At 38.2% G+C, this 19,396-nt stretch overlaps 1 pseudogene; it reads right to left on the bottom strand.

Annotated features, from left to right (window-relative positions):
• Positions 1-1,797: 1,797 nt before the first annotated feature.
• Positions 1,798-8,089, bottom strand: LOC131517977 (pre-mRNA-splicing regulator WTAP-like; annotated as a pseudogene).
• Between the last annotated feature and the right edge of the window lie 11,307 nt (positions 8,090-19,396).

Below are 19,396 nucleotides of genomic sequence, written 5' to 3'. Positions count from 1 at the left end.
TTTGAAAGTTCCTAAAGAGTAGATCTTAAAAATTCTGATCATAAAAAAAAATAACTATGTATGGCAATGAATGTTAACTAGACTTACTCTGGTGGTCATTTTGCAGTATTTCCAATATTAAAACCTTATGTTGTATACCTGGAACTAATATAATGTTTTAGGTCAATTACAATTCCATTTATTTTTTTTTTACATTTTTAAAAATATTTGTATTTATTTTTGAGACAGAGAGAGACAGAGCATGAGCAGGGGAGGGAGATAGAGAGGGAGACACAGAATCCAAAGCAGGCTCCAGGCTCTGAGCTGTCAGCACAGAGCCCGGCACCAGGCTTGAACCCACAGAGTGTAAGATCATGACCTGAGCTGAAGTTGGATGCTTAACCGACTGAGCCACCCAGGCGACACTACATCTCCATTTAAAAAAGAAAGAAATCTTTTTCTTTAACCATAAAAATTAGATAATAAGTTGTCTATTCAGTAGATTTAATGCATTTTTAATACTATTTTAATTTATAATTCTCTCAACTTTCCCTCATTATTTCTTTCAGTTGAGTTTTGGACTACATTTATTTTGACATTTTAAGTAGGCTCCATGCCCAAAGTGGGACTTGAACTTATGATCCTGAGATCAAGAGTTGCATGCTGTACTGACTGAGGTAGTCAGGTGCACCTGGACTACATTTTTTATAACTAAATCTGCCCACCCCCCCACCCGCCCCCTCCCCCCACACACAAACACATATTCAGAGTAGAAAATATTTATGGCTACATGGTAAAATAGCAACTAATAAAAATGTAAGTAAATATCTATTTTAAAGTTGCGATCATAGTCAATTAATATGTCTTTTAAAGTTCTATTAAAATGTATTTAATAATTAATAGATTTTGAGTAAAAGGAAGACTAATACTTTGATTGAAGATGATTTTTTGGTCTTGAATAAGTGTGAATGGTGTCCTTGAATTGTGAACAATGTTAAGTAGTTAATTTATTTTTCTTCTTTGGAATCTCGTAAGTATCAATTCTATTTCCAAAGACTATTCACAAATAGGGTGTATTATCACACTCATCCATCAAATTCAGTTACTATCCAACCAGGTAGTTGAATTAGGTGTTGCCTATATTGGATATTGACTTTTTTTTTAATTTTTTCTTTTTCTTTTTCTTTTTTTTTTTTTACAAGAAAAATATTTATTTAGGTTTGGTCAGTATAGGTAAAATAAACTGGAGGGCCACCTGGGTGGCTCAGTCGCTGAAGCATCTGACTCTGGATTTCAGCTCAGGCCATGATTTCACAGTTGGTCATGAGATTGAGTCCAGCATTAGGTTCTGAACTGGGCATGAAGCCTGCTTAAGATTCTCTCCCTCTCCTTCCCTCCCCACCTCTCTCTCAAAAAACTTAAAATTTTTAACTACTATAGGACTTCATCAGCAAGTCCAACTTTTAGTGATAAAACTACTGTACTGGGCAAACTTAGCAGTCAAAAACCCACATCTACCCTAACATAAGTACAACAGCACGACTGAGAAGGCCCTTACACAACACAGATTTCTACAGACATCATTGTGTTACACTGCAGGGAAAGATTTCCATTCACAACTGCACATTAACTCATATACAAATAACTTGACCCTACATAAAATGTTCTTTCAACAACATTCAAGGTAATTAATTGTCACAATTTTCAAAGTAGCAGAGGTATTAAAGTAAGAAAGGAAAAAAAAGAAAAAGAAACACACAAAAAGGTAAATTGTGACAAATGTACGCATTAATTTTCTGGACAGTATCCTGTCTCAAATTAAATGACACTATATAAAGTTTGCTGGAAAAAATATTCCAAAACTGAGCCCTGTACATTTACCCTTGAGCCTGAGCCACTCTGAATGTGGCAGGAACCTGTAGTTCAGTTACCTTTCCCATGCACTTTTTTCTCCTCTTGAGGATCATGATTGCAGTCTGTGTTGTTTGAGTGGTGTGTGAGAGTTTTCACTGCCCGCGGGAAAGTCTACACTTACGTACCCCCACACTGAGTTGGTTTCCAAAACTACTACCTCCTCTGCCGGTTCTCTCCTCTGAGCTCTTGGAGGATTTATTACCATTCCCCGGAGGAAAAAAGCTGTCTTCTGCTGTGTCCCTCCCCCTGCGAAATCCAGACCTAGATGTGCTCTGCCAGGAGGAACTGCCATTACTTGGACCGTTGGCCAGCCGACTGCAGTCTTTCCCTGTGGCCTCTGCCTGTCCTTCAGGCTCAGAAGTGTAGTCTTGCTGGTACTTGGGCTGGAACCTGAGATTGCTGCTATTGGTACTAAGCCAGCTGCTGGCATGTCCCTGTCAGTTGCTGCTGAAAAACTAGCCTGGTGCTCAGCATGCCCTCTACTTCTTCCTCAAGTTGAATGATGAAGTCATTCAGTGCATCCTAACTGCTTTTAAGTTCCTCGCTGTTTTCTTCCGTAAAGCCAACTCTGCTTCAAGTTGTGTGACGCGTCCCTGTGACAGCTGACTTCGAAGCTCTTCAAACACTTGGTTAAGCATTCAACACTTTGCCATTCACACTTTGCCTGTTTGGCTCATTCGAGTGTAGACCCAGAAGTTCAAGAGTCACAAAGTCCACATTCTTATTGGCAAAACTGATACACAGTGTCTCTAAGTCACTATGCTCATGGTTCAGAGCAATGCATGTTCCCTTTTTACAGTTTACTGGACTTTTACGTGTTCAAATCACGATTTTAAATCTCTAGGTTTTCATTCCTCCAAACTATCTGAAGACACAGTGTGCCACATAGACTTGAGACTTCGGTTTTTCTATTTTCTTCGAACAGAAACATTTCTCAAGTGTCTACATGCTCTAGAAGGGGAATTTTGGGGAGGTGGATACTTCTTTGGAATAGTCCCATACCATCAGGACTCTGAAGCGAGGGGAGGGTAAAGAGAAAAAAGCTAAAACACAAGGTTCATCTCATAAGTTTTACATTAGTCATGATAAGCTCAAAGTGTAAGATTGTGGCTTTGTCTCGAATAGCCCAAGTCTTGCTGTGAAAGTACTCGGCTGTCCTACTACAGCTTTTTCCTAGTGGGATGGTCAGTCAAGTCTTGGCTGGGGAGTAGGATTTGTTTACCTAGCAGGCATAAACTTCTAGGCAGTTCATTTGGGACTTGCTCCAGTTTGCCTTAAGTCTGTTCATTTTTAGGAAAAACAAGTTGATCACTGGGTCTACCATTGTGGATCTCAGTTGGGCACTGCTAGGCTGTTGGATTTGCCTGAGGTACTGCATTTGGGTAGTTCACTCTTGTGTCTTTTGCTCCTTGGTTGCTAGTCACATTACAAGGATGTCTTCCATGAGTGCAGGCTCTTACAGCTTTAGTTTTTCATCAGACTCCCTTAAGCCAGGTCCATCATTATAATTAAAATCTGGAGTGCCTGGGTGGCTCAGTGGGTTAAGCAGCCAACTCTTGACTTCAGCTCAGGTCATGAGATTGAGCCGCATGTCAGGCTCCATGCTAACAGCATAGAGCCTGCTTGGGATTCTGTCTTGCCCTCTCTCTCCACCCCTCCCCTACTTGGAGGCTCTCAAAATAAATAAACAAACATGTAAAAAAAAAATCTGTGTACTTGCCCTCCAAAGCTTGGACAAATAGTTCATATTGTTTTCATCTTAAAATTAACTCATTTCCTGCATTAACTATGAAGTTTGTTTTACTCAAACCTCTTTGGGAAGAGGTTCCTCCTTGGTCAGCTTGAAGCATCTCCAGACAGAGGCTGTGCCAGTGCCAGTCACATAAGCCAAGGCCGTGCTGCTGGCTTGCAACCCAGGCTGCCAGGCCCTGCTACCTCCGGCCTCCCAACTCCTCCTCCTGCTGCAGCCCCTGTGCTCCCACTCCCCTTTCTATATCATATTTATTTTTGGTGTCTCTGAAACCTTAATTTTCCCCTGAAAATTAAAAGTTCTTATTGTATATAGATGGATCCTCCTAACACTGGATGACACGAATGAAGACACTGTTAGTCCACACTTGTGAACCAAATAATACTATACCAATTAGATCAATTTTGACAAATTTTATTTGACACTATGACACAGATGTTCAGTTTATGTTAGCTAATTATATATAATAGTTGTGCATATATGCATGTATACATATATATACACACATATATTTGCATACATATATGGTCATACTTAAAATTTTATAGCTATAACTTGTGAAGTCATGGATGTTTAAGGATCGTTCTATAAAGCAGGTTATATTCAAACACAGTATTACAATTTTTAAAAGTAATGTACACAAATTCCAGAATGTCAGGATTTCCTTGACAGATTGCTATAATAACCAAGAGATACATATGACTGCTGTTTCTATAGTAACAGGATAGAGTCAGGTAATCAAATACAGGATATATGTATTTTTAAAATTTATACCCACCCATCCCCATCCACATACATGATAAAAGTTTCTTCTTTGTATATACATTATTGGTTATACCTCATAACCAATAAATTAAAAAAAAAAGTCTTGACCATATTCCTCTAATATTTCTAAACATAGGTTACATCTAAAATTTTTGAAATGACAGAAACTGGTTTTCTGTTGATTACTTGCTCTTGTTTGTGTTATGGTTTGATTTTCATGAAATGCTGTATTATAGACATAGGATAGATAAATGTAGAGATAGAGATTTATATTTTTCTAATTTTATATGCAGATTAATTCTTACCATTGAGAGAACTAAATTAGATCTCTCCAACTCAGATGTGAATGCATATCTATGTATATCTGGGTTCTCAACATTGCCATAATTGACACCTGGGACTAAATAATTCATTATGGGAGGTTGTCCTGTACAATGTAAAATATTTAATAGCATCCCTGGTCTCTGTCCACTAAATGCCACCACCACTCCCAGTTGAGACAAGCAATGAATGTATACATCTCAGGCAATGTGTACCAAAGATGTCTTCAGTTGTTGCCAAATGTTCCCTGGGAGACAGATTGGCCCCTGTTGTGAAAAGCTGGTCTAATGTTTTAAAAATATTCATTGCCAGTCCAATACATATTAAAGATGATCAGGAATAAATTGATTTAAGCATTTGAACTATATGAAAACTAAATACAAAATTTTGATGAGTTTTCACTCTTCTAATCATTCAAATCCTGGGTCTTTAAAATATTAGCTATATCAGTAAATTTCTTTCCTAAAAAAAATAAGTCATTTAATAATATGTAATTAAAAAAAATTACACAATATATATGTTAGGAAATTTAAAAGGTGTAAGATTTTGTGCTATGTACAAGCTAATTAATTTGTTTGCCATGTTTTCATGTATGCTGGTGGATGACATGAGATTCCTAAGTCAAAGACAGTTTATTGTCAATCAATAGCAGTAGCCAAATTATCTGATTTATATAAGTTCCCGAAGTCCCATTTTTTTACAGGGAGACACAAAGAGAGCCAGATGATAATTACATACGTAGGGTGGATTATATTATGGGAGAAAAACTCTGAGTCTAGAGAGTTCAAATCTCATCTAATGAGGAATTAGTATACTGTCCCTTTGTTCCAAAGGTGACAGTATATCTTTCAAGCCTGTTTGCTATGAAAATATCCTATGAAAAAAGTCTGGAACAAAAACAGCCCATGCTTTGCCCCCAAGATATACAAAAACATGAGACCCAGGGAGAATTGTTTCTCAACAGGTCCTACATACAGGTAGATTACATCAAATATAAACTCAAATTTAATTACTGCAAAACAAATGTTGAAACACTTTGAAATAAAGAAAGACTGGCATATACTGACTTTATCACCATTATAAAAATATAAAACCTATGTAAGATGTGTAATGGCTGGCCCTAAATTTTAAAATAAAAATAACCATACTTTTAATCGTCTTCCTGTTTTCCACTTCTAGAAAGAGTGTCCTGTGGTAATTACAGAATCATATTTGAGAACTAGCCTGCCTAGATTCAAATTTTGGGTTAGCTACTTACCAGTGATCCGACTTGAGAAGAGTTTTCTTTTTTTAACTGTTCACTCAGTTTTCTGTAAAAGAAAGATGCCAATACTTGTCACATCAGCTGTTTCTAAAATTATGAATGGTAATTCAATGTATACTGCATAGAAAATAAATTCTCAATAAATACTATTATTTCTTTTTCACTGTATGAGTGCATCCAGTTTGCAAGTCACTGAAGCAAGCATTGAAATGCCAAGATAAATAAGACACGATCCTTGTCTTCATGAAGATGATGGTTGTTGGATGAGAGAAACATTCACCAAAAGTTAGTTATGTTATCTTTAAATATGGTAAAGTTATGTAGAAAATATTATATTTTCTATTAAGGTCTTTTTATGCTATATAATTAAAGAAAATATGAGCATAATTTATAAATTAAAAAAGAATTTATTTTGTTTAACTTGAAAAGTCAGTTTCCCATATCTCAAATAACCATATATAAATATACAAATATACAAATAACTATATTTTGTATCATGGTGTTTGGAGGTTGAATGAAAATTGAAATGCAATAATATTATTGCTTCTTTAAAAAAAATTTTAGTGTTTATTTTGGAGAGGGAGACAGAGAGTAAGCAGGAGAGGGACAGAGAGGGAGAGAGAAAGAGACAGAATCTGAAGCAGGCTCCAGGCTCTGAGTTGTGAGCACAGAGCCTGAGGCGGGGGCTCGAATTCACCAACCGTGAGATCGTGACCTGAGCTGAAGCTGGACCCTTAAACAGCTGAGCTGCCCCCATTACTACTTCTTTTAAACCATTTAACATAGACATGGATATAATATTCATTCTAAAACATTGGTGATGTAGTAAAACATTGCTATATTTTAGCAGTCTAGTGAAATAAGAGATGGCTCTAACATTGATTACCGTTTCCTTAAAACACTTTTAAAGTTATTTTTAAGTTTTTTAATGTTTTTTTTATTTATTTTTGAAAGTGACAGAGCATGGGTGGGGAGGAAGAGGAGAAGAGAGGCACAGAATCCCAAGCAGGCTCCAGGCTCTGAGCTGTCAGCACAGAGCCTGATGCGGGGCTCAAACCCACAAACCGTGAGATCATGATCTGAGCCAAAGTAGATCAACTGACTGAGCCACCAGGTGCCCCTAAAGTTCTTTACCTTCTACACACAATTTCTAGAAAACTAAATTTATCTCAGATTGGGCCTTAAATTTTTGTTTCTCTGAATATTTTTGTGATGTTTCTGGGTTTAATTACAGGCTATTTTTTTTTAATTTCTAACTTTTCCTTAGCATTAGTATTCCAGAATAGACAGTTAAGACTCATATTCTTGATATTTTCTAATATCGCTTCAAATTTTGTCTTTGGCAATTTGGGATGCTGTTTCTTTTACTTGAATCATCCTCTACGTCCATGATTCAGTTTACATACTAACTCAGCAAAAATTCTCTTTGATCTTCCTAATGAAAAATTTCTGTAACATGCTTCTATCTTTCATCCATTATTTTTTTCTAACCAATATTTGCTGCACTTTATGGGCCAAGCACTCTACAATGTGCCTAAAGGAGAGATTAAATAGGATACCACTTCTTCCTCTCCATGAACATGAGGTTTAGAAGTGAATATTGATTTGTAAACTCACTATTTTCATTTCAGACAATGACTTTCTGTAGCCTGTTAGCTATGTGAACAGGAACACACAAAGGTGGGGAATAAGCTCATACTTGAAAGTACTAGGAAACAGCTAATGAATAAAATAGGAAACAAATTCTAAGGAGAAGAGGGGGGGGAAAGAGCATTTTAAAACCAGGGTATTTTTTTTACTGAAATCTTACGTTTGGTAGGCCTGGAATACAGGTTATGTTACAGGTGAAAAGCTGATGTAGTTCTTTGGAAACATAGATATTAGATCAGGACGGGTTCAAATATTTAAAAAATTCACACCAGGTGCTACAATTGTGTTAGACTTCATTAACTCTGACAGTAACATAGAAACCATATATGAGCTAATACTAGTTAATGAGAACGAGAATACCTCTGTTTGACGCTATACTGACTAGTGCAAGAAAAAACTGACAATTCCCCTCAAGATTTGTTTTCTCAGTTTCTCTTTACGTCCATGTTATGTCCTTCTTCCCTTTGACTTTTACCTCTTTATAGAACAGAAACAATGGAGAAACCTGAGATATTTGAGAAACCCAAAGCTTTCCATGTGGCTGGAGTGGAATGAGAAGTGGGAACAATGGAAGGTAATGAAGTCAGGGAGTTAATATGAAATTAATCATATTTTGTATGCTTCTATGGATTAAAATCCATTTCCAGAAAATACATTTAAAATTTTCAGGGGCGCCTGGGTGGCGCAGTCGGTTAAGCGTCCGACTTCAGCCAGGTCACGATCTCGCGGTCCGTCAGTTCGAGCCCCACGTCAGGCTCTGGGCTGATGGCTGGGAGCCTGGAGCCTGTTTCCAATTCTGTGTCTCCCTCTCTCTCTGCCCCTCCCCCGTTCATGCTCTGTCTCTCTCTGTCCCAAAATAAATAAAAAATGTTGAAAAAAAAAATTTATAAAATTTTCAATAAAACTTTTAAAATGTGAATACGAATAGATTTCTAACAGATGACCTCCCTCTAGTCAATACCGTGGAGGTTCCCCTCAAGAGCACACTATTTTCTTAAGGGTTGGTTCTCAGAGATTTTGTTATCACTACTGTAAATGCAAATAGTATCTGTGGATTTTCAATTCATAAGGATTTCTAGGATCCATACTGGAATGAAGTATATTTAATAAATTAGCACAAAGAATAGAAATACGAAGTTTTCATATTCAATTATTTTTGTTTGTAGTATTGTGCCAGTTAGTGATAAATTGCCCTCCCGCTCCGAAATGACCCTGTTAGATTGCTCTGTGAAAATGATACTTGCCTTTCTGCAATTTTTTTTTTTTTTTTTTTTTTTTTTTTTTTCCTGTTCCAGCTGGCAAGAAGTTTTGTCAGTTGAAGGGACTGAAGAAGCGTTCCAGGAAGTTTTTCTTCCCAGTTCGCTTCTGCTCACTCACAGCAGTCGACTTCTACAAGCGTTGGCACACCTTCAGGGCCCATCCCTGGGGGATACCGGGCGGGCAACACAGAGCAGGCAGCAGCTTGCCCAAGCGCCCAGCCCCCTCCGCTTCCTAGCGGAGTCTCTCCAGCTCCGCCGGCGCTTGCTTGCAGATTCTTCTACTCCGGGCTCCTGCAGGGCACACCTGTGCGCACTCCCCTGAGCACGCAGCCCCCTCCGCCTCCTAGCAGAGTCTCTAAGGCTCCGCCAGCTCTTGCTTGCAGATTCTTCCACTCGGGGCTCTTAAAGTGCGCACCTGCGCGCCCTGGGCTGCAGGCGCCTTCCTCACTGCCTTCCCACACCACCGTGAGGTTTTATGGCAGAGTCCCTCAGAACCCTGAACCACACTAGGCTGCCCCAGTGCCCTCCTCCTCCAGTGCGTGGCAGCCGACAGCACCCACAAAAGGACAGCTTTCCCTGTCACCCAAGAGGGCAGAGTTTTGGCAGGTTCTACTACAGGGTTAAGGTTAGAATTAGGGTAAGAGAAGGGTTAGATACTTCTCTACCATTCGATGAGCCACAGCTGTGACTTCTCTAACAAGGCCCGCATGTCAGCCTGGGGGGAAGGAGTCTCCTACAGGCACTGGGTCTCAGCCCTAGAGCTAGTGACTGCTGTTTTTATATTTAGAGTTCTCTACTTCTTACTAGCCAATCTCTTCTTACTTTAATCTTCTATTATTTTTTATTGTTTATTTATTTATTTTGAGAGAGCGAGAGCGAGAGAGAGAGAGAATCCAAAGAGGCTCCGTGCTGCCAGCACAGAGCCTGGAGCGGGGTTCCAAGGGACAAACCGTCAGATCACGACCTGAGCTGAAATCAAGAGTCCTAGGCTTAACTCACTGAGCCACCTAGGTGCCCCTAATCTTCTGTTATAATTAAAATTATTTATATTAAATTCCCCTGTCGAAATTACTGTATGGTTTCTTTCTCCTGATTTGACATTAACAGATATAATGCAGGACAATGCAAAAATCATAGTCCACAATTCCATTTATTGATCTTACTCCGTAAGTTTAAATTTGACGGTCTCCAATATTGTAGCATCATCAGTATTACTATAAACCTTACCATTCATTTTGTAATGAATATTCAATATGAAGCTGGCACTGTTTTAGTACATTCATATATGTATCAAGTCAGTGAATCCTTACAAAAACATATAAGACAGTATTATTTTCCTATATTTAATGGATGAGTTAACCGACACTAAATAGTTTAAGTATCTTGTTCAGTATTGTATAACTCAGTTAAGTGGCAAAGCTGATATTCACATACGGTGTTTCTGGCTACAGAATCTATGTTACTGTCACACCCTGTTAAGGTTTTATTGCCCTCAATATATGCACATCTCTCTCAAATAAAAACACACTTGTGTTAGTTGTATTAATAACACAGATAAATAATATGTAGAAGTATCTTGGAATATTTCTACAAAAGCCAAAGAAAATGGTGAAGCCTTAGCACATTGCTGTATAATTCTCAATTACCATTAATTATAGGTACTGATCATATCTAAACCTGTATTAATGATAGACATTTAATAACCAGACACAATAAGTAAGTTTGCCAGAGCAATAAACTGTCTTGTTGCCTTTATATTTTAATTAGATTTTCATCCAGAATTACTTCAATTATTTTTCTCCTTGTAAATATGTGTTTATTTTCATTATTGTTATAAAACATCTGGAAAAAATGCAGTGTGTCCAAATTTCACAAGTCACATTCTCAAGCTCTCTGAATAGCAAATTCTTAATGTCCGGGATTTTCCTTACTGACACTTATGACTTATTAGTATCTGACTTGTATATAGGTAAATAAATGTCATTAGCCTCATCTCATAGAATATAAGCTACTTCTGGGGAAGAGCCATGTCTGTCTAATTCTTTAAAGCTTAGCACAGAGGCAGTTTGTGTTGAATGAATGAATACATAATGAAAACTAAAATAATTCTCCCCAATTTTATTTTTCATTTAATACCTTCAAATCTGGGATGTGCTTCTCTTGGGGAGGAAGGGAGATCTGTTCTTATACATATAAATCATTTAGACCACATTGCGCTTTTAGTCCTTCCCTCTTTAACATCATTCTCTCTCTCTTTTTTTAAGTTTATTTCTTTTGGGAGAGAGGGGAGGGGCAGAGAGAGGAGATAGAGAATCCCAAGCAGTTTCCACACCAGCAGCGGCAGCACGGAGCCTGACAGGGGGCTCGAACCCACTAACCATGGGTCATGACCTGAGCCAAAACCAAGAGCTGGATGCTTAACTGACTGAGCCACCTAGGCGCCCCAACACCATTCTCTTGAAAACAAGTTCTATCATTCCACTATTAAGCCCTGCCTCTTTTTGATAGGTTCTGAACACTTTGTGCTCAGTAAGAGTTGATGATGGATTCTTTCATCTACTGTTTCTAACTGAACGAGGAAGTATAATGATGTAACACAATGCATTGCATTTTCTAGGTGTCAGTGTGTGGAATTATGTGCTTCCTCTAATGATGCTGTGTTGAGGAAATGGAATGTAAAGTATCATTTTGAGCCTGTAAATGTGGCATGTTGCATAATGAAAAAGAAAAAGTGGCAGTTGTTCAGAGATATGCTGGTGGAGCCTTACTGCAGAATTATAACAAAGAATACTGAGGGTGAGCTAGAGGATATTTTAAGCTCTGCTTTCATCTTTTTTATTTGTTTCTTCTCCAGTGCTATGTTTTAATTAAAAGAGTAAATTGAAACAGCCTGAATCTTTTAGCACCAATGTTCTCTAGGGATGTTACACAGCCAATTGGGTTAAGAACCAGGCATCTGCAACATAATTTTCAGCCAACTAGTCAATGACTAGCACTCTGGCCCTGGATAAATCTCATAATCCCTTTGTAACAGTTTCAATACTGGCAAAGTGTAAGGACAAGTTTGTCAGCACATAGTTCCACTCACTAGGAATAAAATGACTCTAAGGCAACACTCAGGACTAAGGGCTATTGAATTCACTCCAAACCCAGTATTACAAAGGGAAAAAGTTGACAGATCTTGATGATTTACTTCAAATCATGATACAAGGAATTAATATTTAAGAGGAAACTGAAACATTTAATCAAAAAAATAATGAACATGCAATATGTAGTTTGCATAGGAGACTTTTGCATATATGCCAAATAGATTATTCATTTCAGCAGACCATTTGACTGCCATTTTTTCACTTTCACTTACTGATTTCTATGTAGTCAGTTAGTGAGATTAATAATTTCAGATATAGGGGCACCTGGGTATCCCAGTCGGTTAAGTGTCCGACTACAGTTCAGGTCTGATCTCACAGATCATGGGTTCAAGCCCCGCATCGGGCTCTGTGCTGACAGCTCAGAGCCTGGAGCCTGCTTCGGATTCTGTGACTCCCTCTCTCTCTCTCTCTGTCCCTCCCCTGCTCATTCTCTGTCTCTCTGTGTCTCTCAAAAAATAAATAAACGTTAAAGAAAAAAATTAAAAAAAATAATTTCAGATATAAATGTGGCTTAGAATATCAGGTTGGACATTTAGATTTAGATTTAGGCGGCTATGGACTTCATAAAATTGAGTAACACACACATTGCTCTTTAATAGACTGAAGGGTCCAAAACAAACATAATTAACAATTAAAAATAAACTCTATCAAAACAAAGTGGATACTCTGATAGAAAAAAGCAACAAAGCATTCCCGCCAATTCCTTGTTCTGGTGGAGTTGCACATGTAACATTCAGGCAATCAGAATTTATATTTTCAAGATAATCTGCACATAGAAAACTCTGTTTAACAAGCATATACAATAACACCTTCTTTTGACTAAAGTTCTGTCACCATTCCTGAGTGAATTCTCTTAAATTGCAGATGCCTAATATTAACACTCTGAATTGGTATTAAAACCAATGGTAGAGAACTGGAATGATCTCTACTCTTTCCTGTCCTTTCCACGTACTTCAAATTGTTTTTATTATTCATTTCTGTTTCTTAGCAAACATTGTGTGTATGTATTTGTGTTAATGAGAAATAAAATTTTGTTCCAACCAGAAGACTAGATTGGGTTTAACAATCTTGAATTCTTAGAATTGCTACAAGACTAAAGAAGAAAAAAAAAATGAAAGCAAAGGAAAACAGACATTATTAAAAAAAAAGAAGAAGAAAGAAGGAAATTAAGAAATTGAGAAAGAATGAAAGCAAGGGGGAAAAAAAGAGGAAGGTAGTGGAAAGGAAAGGGGAAAAATGGTATCACGATCCCTATCAAAAGGAATTTGATTTTATATTTTTAAACATTTGAATTGTTTAAGTGATTGTTTACTAATCTAGAATCATTTTCTTTGAGACAAAATGTGCTTGTGAATAAATGGATAGTTAAGGGAAAGCTCAAGTGTTGTTGCATTATAAGTCACAGGTAGCTGAGTGTGAGGTATTTTTCCTTTTTGGTGTAAATTTTTGGCTCCATCTAGTTTGACAGCATGGACCCCAGGCTTTTACCACACCAAGTCAAGCCAACTGCATACGCCCACTCTTTATATGCTACTATCTGGAGGGCTGTTCCCATTTATCATGAACTAACTTGGGCTCATCTGTCAGATGCTACTTGATGCGACACTATGAATCGAGCTTCCTTTGCACCCGCAAATTCAGGTCAGACATCCTACTTCTGTGATTCCATAAAACCTAGTACTTCCATGCAATATCAATAACACAATATATCTTTGGTGTCTATTGTTGTTCTCTCATTCAATTGCAAGATATGCTCTAAGGCTACAAAATATGGTTTATGATAATATATGTCTTCTATAAAACTTCCTTTATGCTGAGCACTGTCCTTTACACAGATTATAATCCTAAATTCCTTATATTTATTTAATTCTCAAAATGATCCTGGAAGATAGGTGGTATTACCTTCTGTTCATCATTAGAGAGAGAGAACCAAATAGAGATTAAAGAAGTTTTCCAGGGCATGTAGTAGGTGATTAAATCAGGGTTCTCACACAGAAAAACTGGTAACAAGACTTTCATCTAATATTTTTTCCCACTATTTTAGCCCGGAGTTATAATCTGGAACATAATATGCGCTCAGCAGGTAGTGCTTAAAAAAATGATTGTTCTACTATTTGCACAACTACATAGAAAATAAATCTACTATTTTCAGGTATTTTGAGTTTATTGCCAAAATCCTTATACTGACTCTATTTGCTCTACTGGCATTTTGCTATCACAAATGAGCAATGAATTATTCCCCCCTTAAATAAATATCTAAGAGGTTTCTGTTCTGTTTATCTTGCTAATTGTTTAAACTAGAGGACAAGCAAAAGAATATCAAAACAGCCTTTTATATAGAGGAGTTTTCTGTAGAATTGTGTATGTGGTGGTTTCCTCTGAAAAAGAAATAAAGTTACAACATGTTTAAAGTCCATTCATCCATCTACTACTGCATAAATCCATTATAAAAATATTAGCTGAATTCCTACTATAAGCCATACACTGTGTTAGCCCTTGGAGTTATGATGGTGAGTTGTAAAGCATAGTCTTTCCCTCATGAAACTTGGTGGATGAGTGATACAAATAAGCATAAACAAAATAAGATATGCATGTGATTCCAAACCCTGACAATGCTTTGAAGGGGAAATACACAGAACTGACAAAGCATATAAGCAGGGATCCTACCTCAGATTGTGAGACCAGGGAAGGTCCTAAGTCAGGAAGAAGCAAGAGTAACTGACCAGTCTGGAAATGAACTTGGAGAGAAAACTGGAATCACATGACTAATAATATAATTATTATTTTTATTTTTATAGATGAGGAAACTGAAGCTAGGGTGATATGTAGCTTGCCAAATGAAAATTTAGTTAGCGGGCAATTTTGTCTGTCTTAACACATCACAACCAGATGTTTTGCCAGTTAAAATAGAAGACAGGAGTTACTTGAGTGTTGTCTAGGAGGTAAGACATGCCACAGTGGTATATTGATTTGGGGAAGGTCAGAGTGGTGAAGGTAGAGATGATGCTCAGGTTTATTACTTGTGAACTAGATGTAAATGGTCCCGCTCATTATGATGAGGAAGAGAAACTAATCGTACAGAGAAGATCAAATTTTCAGCTTTGGATATAGTGTTTTTACATGATTTGGGGATGTTGAAGTTGCCATACCAGTGATTCAGATGTAAGATCTGTGACAGAGGAGGTACTAAGTATTTGGGGGTTCTAAATACTGACAGCAGTTATTGCCAAAGACAGAGGCATTACCCCCTTGAAGACAACAGTATCTACAGAAATGTAGCAGGGCCTACATTTTTTTTTTAATTTTTTTTAATGTTTATTTATTTTTGAGACAGAGAGAGACAGAGCATGACGGGGGAGGGTCAGAGAGAGAGGCAGACACAGAATCTGAAACAGGCTCCAGGCTCTGAGCTGTCAGCACAGAGCCCGACGCGGCGCTCGAACTCACGGACCGTGAGATCATGACCTGAGCCGAAGTTGGACGCTTAACCGACTGAGCCACCCAGGCGCCCCATGGGCCTACATTTTTAGAAGCTCCAGGATAAAAGATAGATCTGTAAGTTCTAAAAGAAGCCTGAGGGAAAGTGGCTATACTTGTAAGGAAAGCTTGGGGAATTATGGATGGAGAGTGTTTCAATCTGGACAAATTACCAAATGTGTGGAATGATGATACAAAGTTACATAAAAAAATCTTTAAATTTCAATTAATAGAGGTAATTGCTGACCTTAATGATAGCTCATTTAGTGTACGGATAGAAATAGAGGCAAAGTAAACTGAGAAGTGTCAGATGAGAAAACTGAACCAGAATTTGGGGATCATTTAGGCTGTTAAGAGAATAGCCAGAATAGCAGGAAGATAGGGAGTGAATTTGAAGGAGTATGTTTGACATTTTTTTTTTTTTAACAAACAAAAATGACTTGTGTGGGAAATCAAATAGCTATGTCCTGGGTTAGGAGATTATAGAGAACACATTGCAAAGCAGAATACTACTTTTTGGCCTTGCTGAAAACAGCGGGGCACGCTTCATTTATCTAGTTAATGTATATTTAAGGGGCACTCACTTCCTTATCTCGTTAATGTATATCTGGGGGTTTGGTCCTGCCGACCATGTTATCACATGGAATATGTTTACCCTGTCTTGTTTTTCTGCACATTTTCTATATGTTCTTACTGGCACATAGCTCCCTGAGTATTGAACAATGTTTCCTTAAATGTATGCTCAATTAATACGGGAGCTTGGGAGCAGTTCAGGGAGACTTCCCTCAGCCTCCCTCTCACCTCTCTTGACTTGCGGAGTCCTGAGTAATCCTTTCTGCCATCTCGGCCTTGCTTGACAAAACCAAAAGCCATACTCACAATTGGTGACCCTGATGTGACAGTGATAGCCTTGGGAGGAAGATTTTCAGGCAGCAGAATCAACACGTTCAGGAGAAGAAAATGAAATGTTCAGGAGAAGAAAGCAAAATTGTCCTCACTTCAGACAGACCTCATCCCAGTAAGGGACAGCAGTACCCACTGGGGATAGCTGCCAACATGTCTAGTTTTCAGTGAGAGTATTTCTTTTCTCTTTCTCTACCATGGGCCAAAACATGACAAAGGAACTGCTATTATATTTTAAAACTTTACAGCAGCTTTTAAAGGTGGCTCTGTCTGTTAAAAAAGATCAATTAAGTAAATTGTTATGAACAATGTGAGATGCCTGCCCCTGGTTTCCTGACCATGGTACAGTTGATTTAAATCTATGGAAACAAGTGGAGAAAATTTTAACAAGAAAACATGAAAAGGGAGAGAAGGTTCCCACTTCATTTTAGTGACCTGGAGTTTACTCCATCTGGCATTATAACCATTAATGTATCTCCAGAGAAGGAGCAAATTAAGAAAGAAAGCTTAACACCTGCCTCCCCCCACCTCCTCCTGCCCCTATTCCTCCTGATCACTTAAAGCCAATACCTATATTGGAGGGACATAAACCATTAGCCATGCAGCAATGTTTACAAGAGGGATATGCTGCTGGGGTGTTTCATGCCTTCCCCATCATTACCACTGCTGGACATCAACATAGGCATGAGTTCCTCCCTTTTATTGTCTTTAAGGAATTGAAACAAAGGGTTGCTGAGAACAGTGTTCAAAGCTCCTTTATAAGTCTATAATTGAAGCAAAAGGAAATGGATATGAAATGACCCCTTGCGATTGAAAGGCATTAACAAAAAGCATGCTTTCCCCACGGCTCAGCATGCTGTGTAGACTTTTGAAATCAAGAGGGATGTGCCACACAGACAATTCATATTCCGATAGGGGTAGAAATGCTACAGGGCTCCGAGTCTTTTTCATCAGGACTCTGAGCCGGTGCAAACTTGATGACAACTTTTTCTTTTCTTCTTTACTCTCATGTTAGGGGCTCTTCAAGGGGTAGGGTCTTATTGGAACACTTTCATGTCAATTGCTCAGGCTGCAATCCTCTTGCCCATGGCTACTCTACAGGGAGGAGGAAAGCCTGCCTTTTGGCTGGAAGTTAGTGCCCTGTCCGGAATGGTAATAAGACCCAGAAACTTGATACCCTCTCTTTATTCCTGTCCTTATACAAAGTTGTCTGTCTTGGGCACAGGACAGCCACCTAAGTCACCAGGACAGCTGTCAATCTTAAGACTCCTAAGTGAGGTTTCCTCGTCATGGGTCTAATGTGACCTCCTCCACATATTTGGTCTAGCCACTTCTGGCCTCGAGACCTCCACTTGGAGCCAGCCAAAACCAGTATCCAATTAAATTAAAACCCAGTCAGGGACTTTTACCTAGGTAAAGACTAGATGTATTGGAATGTCACTTAGAGCAACACAGATTTCTGTCTTTACTGTTTTCTCTTAATGCCCTCTACCAACTACCTAAATTACAAAATTGGGTAACTCCCCCTGTAAAACTTTTCCAGTGTTTACTATGGGTTAAAAATGGTAGTTTCTTCTTGGCCTTCTCAGTAAGCCCTCTCCCTAGGACAAGCATGGAAGCTTCCATGGTGCCCAAGGACAGACTCTTGGGATGCCTTTTTAACCCACTGGAAATAATTCGGGTTGCAAAATGTAGAAAAGGACTGATCTGTAATACTGCATGGCCTTGTGAACAAGGCAAATGGACAGAGGTACCTAGGTCCAGGCCTTCACTGCTATAAATCAGGACGAAGACATAAGGGTCTCTAGTAGAACGTGTTTGGTCAGTAACCAGGCCAGAAAGCAGTTCTCTGCTTTGCAACACCTTCCCTATAATCTCCGAACCCAGGACATAACTGTTTGATTTCCCACAGACTTGCATTTAAATTCTATATAAGAAGGATCAAGAAGCCAAGGTGAGATTAAAGACAGAGAAAAGAGGTGGGAAGGTCAGAAACATGCAAGTCATTAGAGGGCCAGAGAAAACATGATTGTGTCTAAGAGGAGGGACACTTTCTCACTGAGAAACAACACTAAATAATAACCATGCCTATGTTTAAAATAGAGAGTTAACTAAAGAGAAATTATAATATGTGGTGTGATTATATTAAGAGCATGCTTTGTCTTCTAAATACAAGTAAACTCTATAGTATAGCCTAACCAATTTAACATATTTGAAAACATACTAAAGAGAGCTCTACACTTGTAGAATTTTCTTCTGAAAGGTGCAAAAAACTAACCTAGAAGGATGTGTGAGGGACCCATTGCTTAATGGAGAAATAAAATGGAAATATGTGGTGTGAGTTCAGATGGCAGAAATTTTGTAGGATATAATGAAACTTGTCCACGTCACATTTTAAGACCAAATTCAAACCTCATTAATTTCTAGCAAGGGAGGCAAGCAAACCACCTGGAAATCTATGCTTATAAGCAATCCTGTTTCTTGATCCAAAGAAACTAGCACCAACTTCCATCTAGACCTGCATGATATACAGATTTTAAAACTTCTTTTGGGGCCTTGTGTAGGAGAGCAGGGGGTGTGCTATTAGTACCATGCCTTTTTCCTATGCTTTGTTTGCTTATTTGCCTTTTAAATATTTAGTTATTGGCTTATAACACCCAGACATACTAGTCTTTCATCCCTCATAGAAGTCCCAGTATTGAGTACTCCATTAACATATGAAGGTAGGCTATGAAGAATTTGCATTGGGGTCCTTTCATTTGCATTGCTTAAAAATCCATCCTCCTGTAGGATGAGTGGTGGCCCTGAAGGAAAAGCCATGTATTTTTACAGGATAAAGGTAGATGAGAAGAACGTGGTAGTTTCTAAGTCTTACATGTATATTTACAATAAAACAGGCTTATGATAGGACTAATAAAACATGTAGTTTTTATATGATGAACATAATTAATAATGGACATAACCC

Source organism: Neofelis nebulosa, chromosome 7 (genome assembly GCF_028018385.1).
Source record: "Neofelis nebulosa isolate mNeoNeb1 chromosome 7, mNeoNeb1.pri, whole genome shotgun sequence".
Lineage (NCBI taxonomy): Eukaryota > Metazoa > Chordata > Mammalia > Carnivora > Felidae > Neofelis > Neofelis nebulosa.
This window is presented reverse-complemented; position numbering and strand designations above follow the sequence as displayed.